We start from the raw sequence: 20,309 nt of genomic DNA on the forward strand, positions 1-20,309 counted from the left end.
ACTTGTAGAAAGTGAGCTACTAACTTTCTGAGGATCACACATCTTCAAGTCCAGAGTAGATTTCTTGGTAACATTTCCAAAAAGATGTTCTATTTCCCTTCCTTTTTACAAGAATAGGGACGAATGTAGACTTATTTCTGATCTAATTCTGAAAGTCGAAGACTGGGTTGATGGTAGTGACACAATTTCTTGATGGCAATACCACACACTGAAGGAATGTGAAGAAAATGCTTTTTAAGTATTTTCAGCAACAAACTTAATATTATTGCCCTCACTTAGATTATTTTGCTATTTATTTGACTACTTGAAAGTTCTCAATAATTAATCTCTACATAAAATCAACAGTGATTATGGATTTTACTCTTACAACAATACTTATGTATACTTCACTTGACTGATGAAATTGCAATATGTAAAGCACATTCTAAGCTACATTTAGAATGCATACCTAAATCTGAAAGTATGTAGTCAGATATCAATGATAAATCTGCATGACATGCCTTGTTCTTGTTCCTGAGATTCCATTTGATGGCGACCTGAAGGATCTCACAATCATTGATCATGCAGAATAAGTTCAGCTAAGGAAAAAACAAGACACGGAAATAGGCATTCAGTTTATCAGTTACAAATGCCAAGCCAAAGCCAAATAGGTTTTCACTGATTAGCAAGGTTAAGCCAAATTTGGGTATAGACCATGTTATTGTACTCATATTTTGTTTTTACTTTGAAAATTTCAAGAATCTATTCAGAAGACAGAAAAATAGAAGACTCAGGGATTGAAACTAAAAAGTATACTATTTTTAATAAACAGTTTTATAAAGTTAAAATTGAAATACAATAAATGGCACCTACTTAAGCGTATAATACATTTTGACATAAGTATATGCCATGAAACCATCATCAAAATCAAGAAAAAGAACCTATCTGTCACTCCGAAAAGCTTCCCACACCTCTTATTAATTTCTACCTCCTGTCCCTCTCCACCCTATCATCACTCCTCTCTGGTCCCCAGACACCCACTAATCCACTTTTTGTCACTATGCTTTACTTTGCATTTCCTAGGATTTTATATTAATTGAATCATAAAATACGTATTTTTTTGTGGCCTAGGTTCTTTCACTCAGTATAATTATTTTGAGATTAATTTGTTATAGTGCCTATCAGTAGTTCATTTTTTTTCATTGCTAAGAAGTAATCTGTTGTGTGGCGATATAGCTGTGGGTTTAATCATTCGCATGCTGATGGACATTTGGGCTGTATCCAGTTTTTGCTTATTACAACGAAGCTGCTATGAACATTTATGTACAAGTCTTTATAGGAACACGTGCTTTCCTTTCTCTTGAGTAAATACTTAGGAATGGAATTGTTGTATCATATGATAGCTGTATGTACCACTGTCAAACTGTTTTACAAATGTTTTGTACCAATTCACATTCCCACCAGCAGTATTTAAAAGTACCAATTCTTGTTTGAAAAATGCCATTTCTTGCAGCTATAGGACTGAGGACATGTTTTCTTTCTGGCTTTCAGCCAGGAACTTCTCAGCTCCCAGAGAATGCCACTAGGTCTTTGTCACATGGCCCCCTCCACAGATCCTCTCACAACACAGCAGGCTACCTCCTCCAGTCCAGCAGGAGAATTCTTCATGTCTTCTAACTCTTCCATATGCCCTCAGATCAGAGTCTTATATCAAACTGGACACTTAGATAGGAATCTACTACTTAGCAAATCCAAACTTGAATTCTATTTCCCATCCCTGTCAAAACTTGCTTCTCTCATAGTGTTCCTCATTTCAAAAAATGAACCACCATTCACCCCAATGCTTCTGCCAAAACATTAGAACCATCCTTTATTCCTTTTCTCACATTCAAAATCCAAGTTCAAACAAATTCTGTTGGCTTAGCTTTCAAAACATATCTTAAATCCAACCACTTCTCACCGCATCTACTACTATTGCTCTCAGATCCTTCATCTTCCACAACTTCTGGGGACACCAGTCACTTGGAATAAAATGAGAATTTTGCCCTAGAGTTGTCCGATGCAATGGCCTTGACAATTCACGCCGCCTCGTCTCCAGAGCATTGATACTGCAATAGCCTCCTTGTAGTGTTTGCTTCTTGAGGAAGGCAAATGGTACAGTAAGAAGAATTGGCGACTCACACATTGTGCATCCTTTACATCACTGAGGTTACTTGTCCATTGTGATCAGTTTCCCACACTGCATCCCTGATTCACTCCTCCTGAGAGCTGCTATTCAATGAAGGGTTTCATGGCCAAATATATCTGAACACGATCCCCCAGTGTATCCCTCCTCATGAAGATTCACAAAGCAGTTCAGCATTTATAGTCTTTGAAAAGTCCTGCAGGAAGGAAACATGTTTAAGTAATTTTTTTCTGATTTTATTCATGATAGAATACTTTTCCTCATCTTATTGGGTAAGAAGGAATGTTTACACCTTCCTCTTTACCTGTTAGCATAAGAACCACCATAGTTTCCCTATCTACGAGGGGAACTCATTGAAGTGAACACATTTACCCTGCTTTTCATTATCTCATTTGCTCCTCCTCCTGGATGTTAGTCTCGGATACATCAAATCAGACTTATATTAGTAGTATGATTATTTTACTTGAAAATTTAGGAAATAGGCTCCATGCTGGCTTTTTTTACTTCCTGGCTGATGAATCAGTAAGAAAAACAGTGGACTCTTTTGTGCTTCCTGTTTCCATCTGTTAATCCTACTTGAGCCACATTTTCCAAAGTGGTGGTTGTGGAGAGAGGGAGACAGTCTCCTCTCTGTCTCTCAGTCTTGGCTTCTTCATTGGCCCCATGACAGGTAAATCAGTTAGGCTCCACATGTGGGCTCACATGCCTTGAAGAATGAGAAGGGAGTAGGAATCCCTAAGTAGACTTCAAGTTGAAATCGTATCTTCCAAAATATTTTGCCTAAAACCCTGAACTTTGAGATTGTTTCGTCCTGCTAGTTGTTAATCTCTAAATTTCATTATTTGTATATTTTTATCACTCCTATGAAATGTGTTCCCTAAGAGTTAAACCCTGATGAGAGGTGAGTCTTAGGGCTCCTGACTTCCAAAATAGCCCATGGGCTAAGCTTTGGAAACCCTTGTTATTAGTGAACTCTAACAACAGATATTACACCACAGCTTAAATTTAATTCATTATTTGTTACTTTTCTCTGAGATGTTAACATTTAAACTCTATCTCTATTCAAAGAACGAAATGATCTGTTCCTGATTAAAAGAGTCTCAAGTAGTTTGGTATAATGGAAAATAGGATGGAGGCCAGAAAAGGAACATGGCATTTAGGCAACATTGCCAAAAACACAGGTATGCAGCATTTATGCTAACTCTGATTCCAAATATTTCTCAGGTCTTAGGAACTAGTGATATTTTTGTAATATCTTAGGGGAGGAGAGAGAACATGATAAAATTTACATGCCCCAAAAGATTATCATTTGCAAAAAAGAACTTCCTTTATCTAAATAATATGTAAACAAGATAAATTCCTATACAAATATATTTAGAAAGTGGCAGAATTTATTAGATCACTAAAATGAGACTTTTACCTATAAGTGTGGAAAATTATAGTCAGTTAAATTTTTGTTTGAAAATTTTCAACTATGCCTTAAAACATGAGATATATCCAGAGATATATCTCCAGCATATGCCTCATATTTTTTTTCTTTCTCAAGATCTCCAGACCTCTCACCACTTAAAATTTTCTTTTCTTTTCTATTCCAGGGAAAGAAAGTTAGTTATTTACAATACACCACAAGTGACCCAAGCTGTGTAAATTGTTTGCTGTTTACAACACCTGTACTTTTCTATAATGATTAATTTAAATCATCCTCTTTCCTTCTGTTATGTTAGTTGTGGTATCTTTGTAGTGATTTTTGGTTGACTCGAGCAATCTAGTTCTCAGTTAATTTTCTCAACTTTTTAACAAAATCATCTTACCCCTTACTTTCAGATATCCTGGGACTCTGTAATAGAGAAGTTGTTTCCAGCCAGCCCTATCTTTCCTATTCATTCACTGTGCAACTTCTAGTAAACCACTTTAAATCTAGGTATCTCAATCGACTCATCAATAAAATTGTGATACTGTTCTCCCATAACAGCTTATGGGATATTTAGCTGACACAAGTTGAGGGAAGGGATGCGTGAAATGTCGAAAATAGTTGTTTCTTTTTCTTTCTTCCCTTCCCTCCTCCCTCAAATGCTACATTAAAGCAAAGTATACTTTGCTGCTGTCTCTCTGCCACTCATACTGTCTTTATCTGAGTTAAAGCCTTCTCTTTTGATTCAATGCTACCAAAAAACAACAATAAAGGAAAAACTTTTTTGTCTAATAGTTTTATTTTCTTTCACATCAACAATCCAGTTACTAAGAGGTCAAAGAACACTAGTTCCCGTGCTATTAAGAGAAAAGTAGAGCAGCTTGATACTGAATTTCAGATGTAAGAGTTCTGGTGATTTTATCACTGAGAATTGTGTATTGTCTATATTTTAATGACAGAGCTCTTCAGTCAGCAAAGGAACGTTAAAACAGGAGTTGCACTAAAATATTTTAGATATTCTTTTGTACTGTAGTGTACATCAGATGTAAGATGTAAGATGACTTCTCACATCACATCAGATGTAATATGACTTCTCAAGCATTATTTGAACTGGTGAATCAGGCTTCCCTGAGAAGCTCGTTCCCATTCAAATCAAACCCAGAACAATGGCGCCCCATCTTATATGCAATGCCTGGTGGGACCTTTAAAGCTTCTGTTGTTTATGGAGTCTCCACATTAAGTCATTTGTCTGAGGAAGTTATCTATTGCCAGGAGGCCAAAGGTCCTGATGGCACTTGAGTCAGAAAAAGAAATGTTTTCGCTTCTTTTTTTTAGGACATAAAAGTGTGGTCTCTTCAATGAATTTTAATGCTTTAATCAAATTACATTATTTAATCAAATAATGATTTTAGCTTTACTACTATGATTTATTTTACAATGCTTTCAGTGTTTTTTATTTCCCTTAAAAAAGAACATTTTGGTTATTTTTTCTGTTAAACTAAAAGAGTTAATAAGGATTTAATACTAAAGATTTGGCATCAAATATAATATTTTTGGTTTAAGATTTGGAATCCCTTCAACAAAGGAAAATTTTACTTATCTGATTAATTTTGGCTAGTGTACATATTCCTATGATGAATAGGTGACTGGGAAAGTTTTAATCTAATTAGGACTAAATTTGCAAAAAATTAATGCCAGAATTTATAAGGAGAAAGAATAAGCCGGAAATGATAGAGCAATTTCATGAACCTCTTGGTTGTCACCTATCTTAAGATAAATAAATTGCTTATTAGCATTGTCAATGCAAAATAACCAATAACCATTCTATGAGATAAAAGAGAGAAGATGAGTTTTACTTGAGCCACGGTCAGGATTACAACCCTGGAAGGCAGTTTCCACAAAGGAAGAAAGTATTCCCCCTGAGAAGCATGGTTTTCAGAACAGTCACACCTTCTTAGAACAAAGAACATACATTAAACACACCCAGGATACATATTCGTCAAAGTTTCAAAGAGGTATTCAGTTGCAAATTAGCAGGTCAACATGACTCTGACATTCAGGAAAGGGAACTTATCTTCAGGAGTACTAACATGGGTGTTACCGACATGGTGTTAAGGATAAGGCATCACCAATACTGGTATTGTAGGAGGGGAAGTGTGCATTCTTATCTGAAAAGAGTGTATTCTTTACTTTAATGGTTAAAGTAGATGTACAATGTATGTTCAATAGGCCATAAGTCAAACATCATTAGTTCAAGCTGAATCCATTTGAACCCGGATAGCTACCCCATACACCCCAATACGTGAAAACCTCTTGTCAGTATTATCTTAGCCGTACTAAGAATAATGCTCACCATTAAGAGGATACTTCTACTTCCTAGAGTGGCACAGTGAAGAGAAAGAGAGAGATCTTTTTAACATTTAAATATAGTCTTCAATGAAAATCTCATGTGGCAAATGTAATATTCCATCTTCTCTATGGGGAGAGATTAACAAGCCTAGATGCCCCATTTCTTGACAGTATAAATTTTTCTGTATTGACTTTCTGGCGCACTTCTTGAAGTGTTATTGGTCAGCAGTATTGGCTACTACTGACACGATTGCTGTACACCATAGTGTATCTGGAAATAAATAATTCTCAAAAATATTTTTCATTTCCTTCCCAAGTTTTTCTTTATACATTTTAGGCTTATTACTCATACGTATGGAAAGAGCACTAACTCCACTGATGAAGCAAACACTGCAGTCTGCTATTACTGCTCCATTATGTGGCTTCAGACAATTGATTCAGATTTAGTGAACAGCATTTAGAGTGTCATAAAAATAAGCCTCATAAGAATAGCCGAGATACACGTGGAAAATTGTAACTCTTGAGAGCAGAATGATAAATTGGTCTTCATCACTTTGAGGTGAAGAATGAGAATAATGTGTCTTTAAGGTTATTCACTCTAGTACTTTGTTAAGTAGTTCTCTCATCAGCTTTGGTTTAGATGTTGTCCAAATATGTGCCCTGTAGCCTATTTGTCAAATAGACAGTTAAAAGATTTAGGTTTTCCTTTTAAATAATTCCTCCACTGCCTAACTTTTTACTGGGCTTCTTTTTCTTTTTCTTTTTCTTTTTTTTGAAGTTATTCAAGCATTTCATGGTCCCAGTGGTCTTCCAGGACTTGTCCATCACAATATCCTACACAACCTCTGACTGTCCAGGGAAGTCAGGTAATTAGAAATCGTCTCTGGCATAGCCTTTAAAAATATTGTGTACTATTGTGGTGGAATCATTCCAAATTAATGATTGCAATTTACTTATTACATCTTATAGATCTGAACTGAAATTGCTTTTAATGTTGTCATCATACTCTTATTGGGGCAATGAGGGAAATGAATCGTCTAACGTGAAAACAATTTTGCAGGGGACATTTCTCTGTGAAGGAACAGGGGAAAAAGTATTTGTAGCATACCTACTCTGTGCCAGGCACTATGAATTAATATTCACTGCTTTCCGACTCTGCAAACCAATACTCATAGTTGTTATTACAGGTCCATAATCCCTTACACGAAATCCCTCAGGTTAAACATGTCTCAGAATTCAGAAATCTTCAAGTTTTAGGGTTTGAGGTATCTCCCTGAAATTAACAACATTAATACTTCCTGAGTGAAATGTATGAATACCTACGCAGAGTGGAATAAGTAAAAGTGATGAATAACCTCATGTCGGTTCCCTTCAGGGTTGCTGACAATGGGTCAGGTGAGGGCAGGTTTTGCTGCCAAATGAAAAAAAAATTGTTTACAGTGGTTTTTGGTTTTCAGAATTGTAAATAAAGGATAGTATATTAACCCAATTTTAGGAGGCGGAATTTGGCATCTAGAGTGGTTAATATAAGTCAGGGATAGAGAATTTGTACCCAGACACGTCTTGATCCAGGGACCTTTTTCAGTATTACTTCTGTTGAACCTACATTAAGGATTTATGCATATGTATTTCTTTAAGAATAACTGGAGAATTGGGTTCTCCAAGGGACACTGAGAACAGAAGCTTTCAAAGATTATCGCTGAATCAGTGCTTTTAATACTTTTGAACAGTTCTCCATTGCGATCACCGATCACAAAATCATGGGGAAGGTTATTTTTCCACGTTTTAGAAGTTAATTTATATTCAATAAAAGGAAAGCTTATATGTTTTCTTTAACTTATCTAATTTCAAATTAACTCAAGTGGCCACTAAGAGGTTGCTTGGACAGTGAAAGTTTGATGCTAGATTAGATTTGAGGACCTATGAAGCTCTTATTTTTCATGGCCACCATGTGGGCTGTTAACTGTGGTTTATGTTCAGGTACATCTCCATCCTATGAAGGCCTCACCCTTTCATACTTCAGTACAAGACGATGTAGGTATTAACAGGTATTAACTGGATACCATTGGCTTGATGACAGTGCAGTTTTGCCTGGGCAAGAAAAGCTGGCAAATGTACTGCAAATACTCTGGGATGCTTCTTAGCCAGAACTCTGACGAGGGCTTTTAGAAAAACATGATGTTATCCTGAATACCAGATGCTGCGTGCTAAAACTTTTGGACCAAGTAATCCTCTATTGGAAGGACAAATATAGTCCCCATGTGTTGCAATCAGCCAGAATTTTCTACACTTACCATTCTACCCTTAGGTGAACTTCCTATGATTATATCACAAACAAAGAAACAGAGTAATTCGAGTGGAATGCTTTACAATGGAAATAAGTGACATTATGATTACTGTATTCAATGCAAGCTTAGGTGCAATTCACGACATAAGTTCTAAGAAATGGGTCCTATAAAACAATCACTAAAATTTTTACTACTTTGCTGCCATCCTCAGTTAATGAGAAGCCATATTAGGATAATCCTTCACAACGAAATTTTACAATTAAAGATTTGGCAAGCAAATTTTTATTGCGTCCACAAATTTGATTTAACCATTATCATTCTAATAACTGTAAGAACAATTTTTAGTCAACCATACCTAGCTCTTCACTAACAAATTCTGGCCACTCAAAGAATAAAGCTTTTAGGAATGTGATCAAATATTCAGAAAGGTAGAGTCATTATGCATTTTCCTTTTTTTTGATACAAAGTTACAATTGGAAACTATGCAAAGGTAGCCTAAAACTGAATTTATCTGAGAGAATTATTAAATCAAAAAAAAAAAAGGTAAAGCAGTCAATAATTTAGATTCTCCTTTTGATCTCCTTTAGAGACTTCTGTGATATACTTATCATGTTGGCCAAAAATTACAACACCCTGGTACATTTAGCATGAAAAATCTCAGAATGCTTTTGAAATGAAAATAAACAATCCTCTACTTAATGATTCAAGCTTCTAAAATGATATTATTCCTGGGATTCAGTAGATATTTTTAAATGTGCTGCAAAAGTACTTTAGTTACATATCATTGGAAGCATTCTCTCACAGACAATGTGACGGTATCCATACTACTCTCAGCAAAATTTCCCTTTAACTCCTCTTCTAACAACCAGAACAACTCTTCTCTCTAGTGTTTTTAAACAATGCCTCATATTCTCCAAAAAGTTGTTCAGTATATCTACCATAATATATTCATGGCCATTTATGGATACTTATATAAATATCTATAGTCTATTTAAGAATTTTTCTAAGTAATAATAATTCTATTTATACAAGCAAAAAATTGGTATTTACAGAGAAGTTATTTCATTGGTTTTAAATATGTGTGTCCTTCACACTGCTATTTACAGCTGACAATAGAAAACACAATTATACTGTCCATTAGAAAATGAAATATACCCAGAAAAGACATCAAAATACACAAAAAGGAATTAGAAAATCACAACTTGTCTTTTTTTTTTTCTCCTGGCTAAAGATAAAGAGAACTGAATCAAGTATAAACAGATCAACCATAGTAGCAGCTCATTTCCTTTCAATTTAATCACGACATATAACAATTGGCTAGCTGAGGAAAGGGAGACAAGATACACATACAGTAAAATATTTTCAGAGTAGATTGAGATACAGATTTGTCATTGTCCTTTATTTAATTGTATCCTTAAGTACAAGAACAAATTAGAAGGATAAGAGAATAGATGGGAGACCACATGACATGTAGAAAGAAGGAGGGGTTAGCTCCTTATTAACACCATTCCAGTGGTTTGTGACATGTTTACACATGTTCTTCCAAAGTACATATTCATAAAATGGCTTTGCCCTCTATTTTTGTTATGATACATTATTTATTGAAATAGTAGTCTCAATACCTCAAATATCAAAGATTTAAGGACTAGATTGTAGAGTAGATAAGCAACGTGCATTAGCAATAGTTTTGGAATAACAAGCAGAATAGTTGTGTATTAGTCAAGGTTCTCCAGAGAAAGAGAATCAATAAGGGTATATATATATATATATATATATATATATATATATATGGAGATGTATTATAGGAATTGGCTCACACAGTTACGGAGGCTGAGAAGTCCCATGATCTGCCATCTGCAACTGGAAACCCACGGAAGCCGGTGGTATAATGCAGTCTGAGTCTGAAAGCCCGAGACCCAGGAGCTCCCATGTGCAGGGCAGTCGAAGATGGTCTTCCCAGCTCAAGAAGAGAGTGTTTGTCTTTCCTCTGCCTTTTTGTTCTATTGGAGTCCTCAATGGATTGGATTATGTCTACCCACACTGGTGAAGGAAGATCTTCTTTACTCAGTCCACTGACTCAAACGCTAATCACTTCTAGAAACACCCTCAAAGACACACCCAGAAATAATGTTTTACCAGCTGTCTGAGCATCCCTTAGCCCAGTCAAGTTGACATACAAAATTAATCATTACATCTTGGGAGAAAAACGTTGGTTGGAAACTTTTCTACTTGAAAGACTTGTTGATCATTGTAAAGAAGATGGTTAGAGGAATTCCAGGATACTATTTTGGTATTTATGTCTTGGTAAATTAACATGAAGCCGGGATCTAGTCTTTGCATTTCCAGGGTAAGAACTTCATTATTTGAGTTACTTTGGTCAAACAGGAGGTGAATAAACACTAGAAAACTTATTTACACTATTCAAACAATCTCACTCAAAACAAATAGAAGACATAGGGGCCAGAAAATCAATTTATTAATTTTCCAAGGGAAATTTGCAAAGAGGGAATAGCTCTACTTGACCAATTACATAGAATATCTTCTCTTTCATCAAGGATTCTCTATAGCCCTAAATTTAATTTATTCAATTTCTCTATCGTTTTCTTTCTTTATCAGTGGTTGAAACCCCTTGAATTGAACGAAACATTTTTGTTCATAGGACTCACCAAATCCAAATTACCCTTTCAAGCTTGATTGACTCCATTGCCTGGGGCATATGCTTGTTGAGTAAGATGTCTGATATAATAGTCTATGTTTAATTTTAACAATTTCTACCTTGGGCCTTCTCCTGCAGTTTAATTCAAATAAATTAAATATATGTTTGCTGCAACTCCACTGTGCACAGCAAATGAATATAATCTGGTGTGTCATTCTTAACTGTGATAGAGTGGAAAGAGCAATGAGCTTTGAATCAGAAGCGTTGCATTTTGAGGCTGTTTCTGTCACTCAGTGTCTGTCAGACTTGAGCAATTTACTCACCTTCTAAGTTTGTTTCTTCAGCGATGCATTGGAGGGTGATATATAATATATCTTACAGATTTATTTTAAAAATCAAGTCATATGAGACAATTGAATACAAATGCTTTTTAAAATATAATTTCTAAGTCACTAAAAGATACTATAATAAAAGACACAGGAAGAGCTTGATCTGAACATCCATCTAAGGGACTTTTGGCCATCTCTCAGTCAGCTTCTTCTGATGCCCTGAGCTGTTCCTGGATGCAGTAATAGGAGATGGAGATCTGGTCATCAGACAATAGGCAGCCAGCTGTGCTCCTCAATGGGAAGTCGCCTCATCAAAACATGAGACTAGGGAATTAGAGGTTCCCTCTTTTTTTTTTTTTTCTGCAGGGAAATATTTGCCCTGAGCTAACATCTGTTGCCAATCTTCCTCTTTTTTTTTTCCTCCTCAAAGCCCCAGCACATGGTTGTATATCCTAGTTGTAAGTCATTCTAGTTGTTCTATGTGAGCCAGCACCACAGCATGGCAACCGACAGACAGGTGGTGTGGTTCCACGACCAGGAGACAAACCCAGACCACCGAAGCAGTGAGTGCCGAACTTTAACCACTAGGCCATCAGGGCTGGCTCCAGAGGTTCCCTCTTAACAATAAAATAGGGAGAATGAAAAAGTTAAGAAACAATTTCAATTTCCATGATAAATTATGAGCACCGTATTAGTTTGCTAGGGCTGCCATAACAGAATACCACATACTGGGTGTCTTAACCAACACAAATATTTTCTCATAATTCTGGAGGCAAAAGTCCAAGATCAAGGGGACAGTAGGTTCAGTTTCTTGTGAGGCCTCTCTCTTTGGCTTGCAGATGGCCATCTTCTCACTGTGTCCTCACACGACCTTTTCTTTGTGCATATGCATCCCCAGTGTCTCTTCCTCTTCTTATAAGGACACTCCTCATATTGGATTAGAACAATATGGTCTTATGACTTCATTTAAACATAATTACTTTTTTTAAAGGCCCTACCTCCAACTATAGTCACATTGGGAATTAGAGCTTCAACATATGAACATGGTGGGGACACAATTCAGTTCATAACAAGGACCTATACAAATGCAGTGGAAATCGGACTAAAGAGAAGTAAAATTTGAGAGACATTTTTGAGATAGAATTAACAAAACTATTTCATCAACTGAATGTAGGAAGTGAGTAGAATGAGGAAGGAGTTAAAAAGCCTTCGCTGTGCATTTGGTATATGCCAGACATTTTGCTAAGTGCTGGAGGTACAAGGATAAATCTAAAAGACGCAGCTCCTGCATTCAAAGAACAGATGCTGTCACCAACTAGTTGCCCCAAGGAACTCAAGGGTGGGTTTGGAAGCATTTAACTGTTTTTCCAAATTGTTTTGTTTTCCTCTTGTTATGTTAAGCAGATGCAATCACCAACCATCCTGAACCAGACCAAGCCTCCCCACAAGAGCTATGCCCAGGACCTTTGTCTTATTTTTAATGCTAAGATCTCTCCAGGAGGAGCGTAGGCCTTAACCTGCAGTGTATGTGGAAGCATGTTTTCCAACCGAGCCTGTGCAAGTGAATACCCGCCTCTCCCTTTTGAAAATTCATTCCCCGTCCGAAATAAATGGCCCTGCTTCCCTTTGTTCAGGGACGCCATGGCTCTGGAAATGATTCCTCACGGTCTCGTATTTGCTGCAAATACACCTTATTCTGTGAGACAACTACTTCTGGTGGAGAGTCTGATTGAACTTGCCAGGAAGGAACCCACTTCAGGTTGGTAACAATGCTACTTTTGAAGCAGCAAAATACAATCTTATATTCTATAACTACTTGTTACTTAGCTTCCTACCTAAGCCTCAAACATACAAACTCAAAGATGTATGTTTGAGAGAATGTACGCATTAGGATTTGTCCAACTTGGTTTTGAATCATGAATTTGTAATTCACTAGCTTTGTAATCCTGATGCGGGATCGGTGAGCCGAGGAGTCGAAAGAAAGATTTCTTAGACTCTCAAGATCTGGCAGGAGTGCTCTTTTATTTAGAGAATAGTGTGGAATAGCATGGGGACAAGACCCATGGGCAGGCAGAGCTCCTGCTGCTGCCCCCACTGGCATGGGGACAGGACCCATGGGCAGGCAGAGCTGGTGTGTGGGGACAGGACCCACGGGCAGTCAGAGCTCCTGCTGCTGCCCCGAGTTGAGGGTTAGGGCTAATTTTATAAGGCATGGGTACGTGACTTATTTTTACTGGAGAAAAGAAAAGATGATGTAAAAAGTCATTAAATGATTTCAGTGCAGATGGGGTCTGGTTATTGTGCGGTCATATAACTTTAGATACGAATCTGGCCATATAGATCGGCATGTAGGTGAGGATGCCCTGGGCTTCTCTCCCTGGGGCGGTCCTAATTCATACCAAAAGAAAAGTCCACTGGGTCGTATAGTTTGGCATGTAGGCCATGTCACCTTGGGCTTCTCTAGCTGGGGCAGCCTTAATCCACATCAATCCTGGAGCAGCTAATATTTCTGAACCTCAGTTCCTTCATCTGCAATATAGGACCTATAATATCCATTGCCAGGTCTGTAAAAGACATTCAATAAATATTGTCAGTAAAAAATCTAGGTAGCTTCCAATAAGTAAAAATCATCTTTGTTTGTTTTTTTCCTGGTGGGAGAGGGAAGACAGAGAGACAAAGAATGAGGGTGTGATTGACTAGACTTTGTCAATTAAAAAGGTGAATGCGCAATCAAAAGAAGCTTTGCTTTCTTCATAGTTATGATTACGATAAGTTCTTTCCTTCTCCTCAGATTTATCTGTGGCCCAGAGATCCCAATCATGATTTAGTGCAGTGGTTCCCAACATTTTTGGTATGAAGATTCCTTTTTAACATCAAAAAAGAATCTAGACACTATGGCAGTAATTTTATCTTTAGTAATCATTGCTTAGGAAATACATAATGGTACAAATTTACTTTAAATGTCACAAAATTTGAAAATAAATTTGTATTTTACCTACCACATTGAAAAATACTCATAAAGATATGAATGTGATATGTATTCAGTTTACAGACATATATGTATGGATATAAACCTGTTTGAAATAAGTCTATAGAACTCCGAAGGTCCAAGGCCCATAAATTTGGATCCACTGGCCATTTATGGATCAGAAATGTAGAAATCAGCAGATTTCTGTTACTAACCTAGAACTCTTGATGAAGTAATTTATTTAACCTCTTAGAGCCGCCACTGAAATATCGTTGATATTACCTGCTGTACCTTTATCAAGTAACTGTGAAGTGCAAATGAGATCAAGCATACAAAAGCTCACAAGGAAAGGTCTGGTTCTCTTTTGATAACATATTGGGGGCAATAGAAGCCATGGAAAGAGAAAGTGCTATGAAAATGTGAAATTATAATAGTAGTAGTGGTGGCACCAGTGGTAGCATCCTTCCAGGGTGATGACAAAGTTATTTTTCTATACTCCAGTTCTTTATAGGACCTACAACCTGCATACCATATGCGATGTCTTCAAAACTCATGTTCTTCAGCAATCAAATGGAAAACATTTTTAAATTCCTGACAATTTTCCATCATACTTCATTACATTTTTTCCTAGAGGAAATCACATAATAATATTGGTTAAATTAAATTCAATATAGACTTTCTTATCCTCCTATAGAAAAATAAAACCCATAAATGTTTCCCAGAAGTAGATTATCTGATTAAGGAGGGGACACTACCAATATTGCTCTTTTGGTAACATCAGAAAAACAATCAAACATTCAGGGATGGCAAATGATGGATGACAGAAACAAATTTAGAGTACTACTTAGAACGAATTAGTGAATACATTTGAAATGGGAGTTCTACTTGCACATAACTTAATGGTCAATAAGTAGTTCATGTCCTTTCAAGGAGTTGAAGAATATAGAGAAGAGAGATTCAAAGATTTAGAGTTTGATGAGAAGTCATCAAAACATCATTTGTTTACTATTATATAGTCAACCCTAAGAGAATGATTTATATTTTGGATAGAACTATTCTTCAATGATAAAATCAATTCTCTGTAAGGCACAGCCTTGCAAAACTTTCCAATAATGAAGACTATTATTCAAAAGTTGGTGGCTTTTCAAATTAAAGGATCCAAAGCAACTACAGAAGCTATTGGAAACTGTCTAGAGGAAGCCGTAAGATTAAAAGGCTATAAACTATCAGATACCTTATAACAGAAGAGAAAGAGGAAGAGACAGCCTGGCTGATCCCAAGGAGAGATAAGACCAGAGAAGGCTTCCCAGCAGGAGAGCAAAATTGGGTTAGGGAGTGGGGGGAGGCAATAACAAGGCTGCAGGGTAAGGGGAAATGGAAGAAGACTGGATACACACCAAAATCGCAATATCTTTACTTGCTCCGTCCAAAGTACAAGTTGACACATCCAAGTGAATTTTATATCTGATTTGCCTTCTTTACACCTTGATATTATGTTTTGCTTACAACGTGTTACCAAATGTTATCTTTTCAATCAATCTAGAGAGCTTTATTTTCTAAAGATTTGCTCCGTATTTTCCTCCGAGACACATTTCCAGACAGCCTGTTTCTCATTAGCTGGAATAAACAGGAGTGTGTTTACAGCACAGCACCCGACTTAAAAGAATTCCCCTCTCCTAGGAAGCTGCTCAGGGAATTAGCAGTGTTAGAACTTCAAGGCGTGAATTGCAGTGCTCAGCTCCGACATAAGAGAGAAAAGTGGTTCATTAATTTAGTCTTTAAAAAGCAAATTGCATAACTCTTTGTTAGGCAAAGATAGAGTTTTGTTTTGAACACACTTTTAAGCAGTTCTAACATATGCAAATCCATTTATGTCAAACAGACGTAATATGTAGTGATTAGAAAATATTTAACTTCTGTTCAGCAAATATTGACTGCCCACTGAGGACAATAGAGAGCATATGAAGAAGTGTAAGACATTCTTAAGTAATTTACACTCTAGTGACTAATCCAATGTATTGTATAAATAAAACTCTTAGAAATCACTCTTTAATACTATAGGAGTGCTTAGAAAAAAAATGTCAGTTAAGTCGATTACAAATAATAGGGACTTATCAGTGGAAGTCGATAACATGATCAAAGGCAGTAACTGAGAATATTTATAAATATGTTGATGAAAGAGAATATTTGTACATATCTTTAACACTGTAAAATACATCTCAAATGCCTTAGCTGGCAAAATCGCTAATCAAAGCAAGGGAAAATTCACTCACATGTGTGCAATCACACTGTATTATCTGACTTACCTTCCCATCAGGAAGGTAATTTCACTGTCAGGGTGGCCCGAGTCTACCAAACCGTAAGAGCAGTGAGAGTGAGAAATTCAGATAAAAGACTATGTAGATAATTTACACGCAAGGAATTGGGAGTATGCTAAATGATAAAGAGCCAATAGAATATTATTTAGAATAGCATATATAGATCTTGCTCTCTCAGGGTTTACACATAACTGTTTACTGTAATATTCCTATAACGGCAGTAGTTAAGTCTATGTTAGAAATAGTGTGCAATGTAGTTCCTTTAAATAAAAAATATATAGAATAAAGAAGAGGAAGATGGGCAAGGCCAGCCTTCCTCAGCAAAAAGAGGAGGATTGGCAGCAGTTAGCTCAGGGCTAATCTTTCTCAAAATAAATAAATAAATAAATAAATAAATGAATAATATATAGAGAGAATTTTTAAAAGAATCTATTTTTATTACAGACTATGTTTAATATTAAGCAAAAGTCTAGCCCCTAGATGTTTCAGCAATATTCCGGGACCCCTCTGCTTCAGTATTAAAAGATGATATTGAACTAGTTCCAAAAGAGAATAATCTAAAAATATTTATTTCTCAAACAGCTCATCAATTACTTAAGACTACATGCTATCCCTACGTATTCATATGACATGTAACTTTTTGTTATTCTTATTACTACAGTATAAAGTAAATTTTAAATCAAATGGCTATTTCTGTCTTCATAAAATGATTTTTTAAAAGGAATTTACCCTTACATTATTTTTTTCTTGGTAACAAAAAGTAAATCCAAGTTCAACATTTTATAAAATATAACCTGTTTCTTAATGTCTCATTAAATTTCTTTGTGGGATCCAAAACACACATGCTTTCTGAGAGGCCTGCAGTTGAGGTAAAGAGACTGCTGTAGCTGTTTGGTGTAAAGAGAAAAGCTTACACATATGGTGACTGGAATATTTTACACTCATTTATATAATCATTACTTTTTCTAACTATTGAGAAAAATATATTAGGTGTCTACATTATTAATAGAATTCCACTTCAAATAGTGACAAGTGTGTCCCAAGACAGAAAAAAAATTCTGCATAATATTTTAGCATAGGAGAGGGTGTAAAGAGAATAGAGAAATAAAAGTGAGAAAGGAAAGGCGCACAGTAATCCGTTCCATTAGAACAGAGCTAAAACAGAGCCAGCTCAGCGAACGTGAGATAGGATCATCTGGAAGTGATCCAGGATAAATTGCTCAGCGGACTGCGCTGAATACTGCGGGACACTATCTATTGGCCAAAGCTCAAGTGAGCATCGATTTGAAATGCAGCTTTTGAGTACAGCCGCTAGAGGATGACAAGGTCCCATCGACCCTGCAAAGTGGAAGGTGTTTTGGAGAAGACACAGACACCCTCATTTGGTGAATGTTTGTCAGGTGGAGTGCTTTGATGAGAAGATGGGGAAAAAACTCTTTCACTAAAAGAGAGAAACCTCGAGGAAGTTATGGTACGTACACAGCTAGTCTGGCAACTCTTACGAAGGGCAGCTTAAATGGATCCAAATTTAGTAGTTCATTATGTTCCTAGCACACAACCAACAATAAGGTCATTATTTTACAGTAATTTATTCAGAATTATTCAAATTTACTTCATGAGATACTTCAAACTGATTCAAAGCAAAACACGGAACTTTCACTTCCTCGAATTTTAGCAAATGATGTTTGGAAAAACAGTTTGTTTCTCAGAAGCTATTAGTAGGGAAATATAAAATATTGAGAGGAGGAGGCTGTGGGGACCTTGGAACCAGGAAGATGGAATGCCTGAAGCAAAGGTCTTTCTTCTAAACAGAATAGTTTTTAAAAATTGAGATAAAACTCACATCGCTTAAATTCACCATTTTAGTCATTTTAAAGTGTACCATGTCAGTGGTTTAGAGTATATTCAAAATGTTGTGCAACCATCACTACCATCTAATTCCAGATAATTTTCCATCAACCCAAAAAGAAACCACACACCCATTAAGCAGTCATTCCCCATTCTCTCCTCCCCTTGGTCCCCGGCAACTACTTTCTGTCTCTTTGGACTTACCTATCTCTGGGTTTGCCTATTCTGGATGTCTCATACAAACAAAATCTAACAATTTGTGGCCTTTTGTGTTTGGCTTCTTTCACTTACCACAAGTAAAAGTTTTCGAGGTTCATCCATGTTGTAGGATGTATCAGTAATTCATTCCTTTTTATGGCTAAAGATACCCCATTGTATAGATATACTACACAGTTTTTTATCCATTCATCAGTTGATGAACACTTGGGTTATTTTTACCTTTTGGCTATTGTGAATAGTGCTGCTATAAATATTCATATACAAGTATTTGTTTGAATACCAGTTTTTAATTCTCTTGATTACACATGTAGGAATGAAATTTCTGGGTTACAGGGAAACTCTACGTTTAACTTTTTGAGGAATTGCTAAACTGTTCCCCACCAGTAGTGGCACCATTTTACATTCCCACCAGTAATGGATGAGGGTTTCAATGGCTCCACATCTTCAACACTTACTATTTTCTGTTTTCTGATTACACTGATTCTCTTGGGTGTGAAATGATAGCTCATCGTGGTGGTTTTGATTCACATTTCCCCAATGACTGATGATGTTGAGCACTCTTTCACATGCTATTGGCCATCTGAAAAACTTCTTAGGAGAAATGTCTGTTCAAGTCCTTTGCTTCTTTTGTAATTGGCTTGTCTGTCTTGTTTTTGAGTTGTAAGAGTTCTTTACGTATTCTGGATACTAAATCCTTAGAAGATAAATGATTTGCAAATATTTTCTCCCATTGTAATGGCAGTCATTTCATTTTCTTAATAATGTCCTTTGATACGCAAAGGTTTTTAATCTTAATGGAGTCCAATATATTTATTTTTTCTTTTGTTGTATGTGCTTTTGGTGTTATATTTATGAAACCAATGCTTAATTTAAGGTCATAAAAATTTACAGCTATGTTTCCTTCTATGAATTTTATGGTTTTAGCTCATACATTTATGTCTTTGATCCATTTTCTGTTAATATTTGTATATAGTGTGAGGTAGGGGCCCAATTTCATTCTTTTACATGTGGATCTCCAATTGTCCCTGCACCATATGTTGAAAATACTATTCTTTCCCCACTGAATGATATTGGTATATTGTCACAAACCAATTGACCACAGATGTATGGGTGTATTTCCAGATTCTCAATTCTATTCCATTGACCTAAATGTCTATCATTTTGCCAGTACCACAACGTTTTTACTAGTGTAGCTTTATAATAAATTTTGAAATCAGGAAACGTGAGTTCTCCCACTTTTTACTTCTTTTGCAAAATTGCTTAGCTTTTCAGGGTTCCTTGAAATTCCATATGAATTTCAGGGTTAGTTTGCCTAGTTCTACAAAAAAGGCAGTTGGAATTTTGATAGGGATTGCACTGAGTCCATAGATAAATTTGAAGGCTGCTGCCATCTTAACAGTATTAAGTCTTTCATCCATGAAAATGAGATGTTTCTATTTTTTAGGTCTTTTTAATTTCTTTCAATTTCTTTCTTTATACATTGCAGTTTTCAGTGTATAAGTCTGAAATTTCTCATTTAAGTTCACTCCTTTTACTTTTTTGAATGCCATTATAAATGGAATTGTTTTCTTAATTTCATTTTTGGATTTTTTATTGCTAGTATATAGAAATAGGATTGAATTTTGTATATTAAGTATATATCCTACAACCTTGCTGAACTCATTTCTTACCTTTAGTTGTGTGTGTGTGTGTGTGTATTCTTTAGAGCTTTCTATGTATAAGATCATATCATCTAGGAATAGAGGTAGTTTTACTACTT

The 20,309-nt window shown here is 36.0% G+C and overlaps 1 long non-coding RNA gene across 1 annotated transcript in view; it reads right to left on the reverse strand.

The window, feature by feature from the left end:
* Positions 1-475: 475 nt before the first annotated feature.
* The window catches only part of LOC124231764 (uncharacterized), a 60,337-nt gene continuing 40,503 nt past the window's right edge, over positions 476-20,309 (reverse strand). Inside the window, exon 4 of the long non-coding RNA XR_006886669.1 lies at positions 476-578. This is a non-coding gene — a long non-coding RNA (uncharacterized LOC124231764). The remainder of the gene's footprint in view (positions 579-20,309) is intronic.

This window comes from Equus quagga, chromosome 22, assembly GCF_021613505.1.
Source record: "Equus quagga isolate Etosha38 chromosome 22, UCLA_HA_Equagga_1.0, whole genome shotgun sequence".
NCBI classification, from domain to species: Eukaryota; Metazoa; Chordata; class Mammalia; order Perissodactyla; family Equidae; genus Equus; species Equus quagga.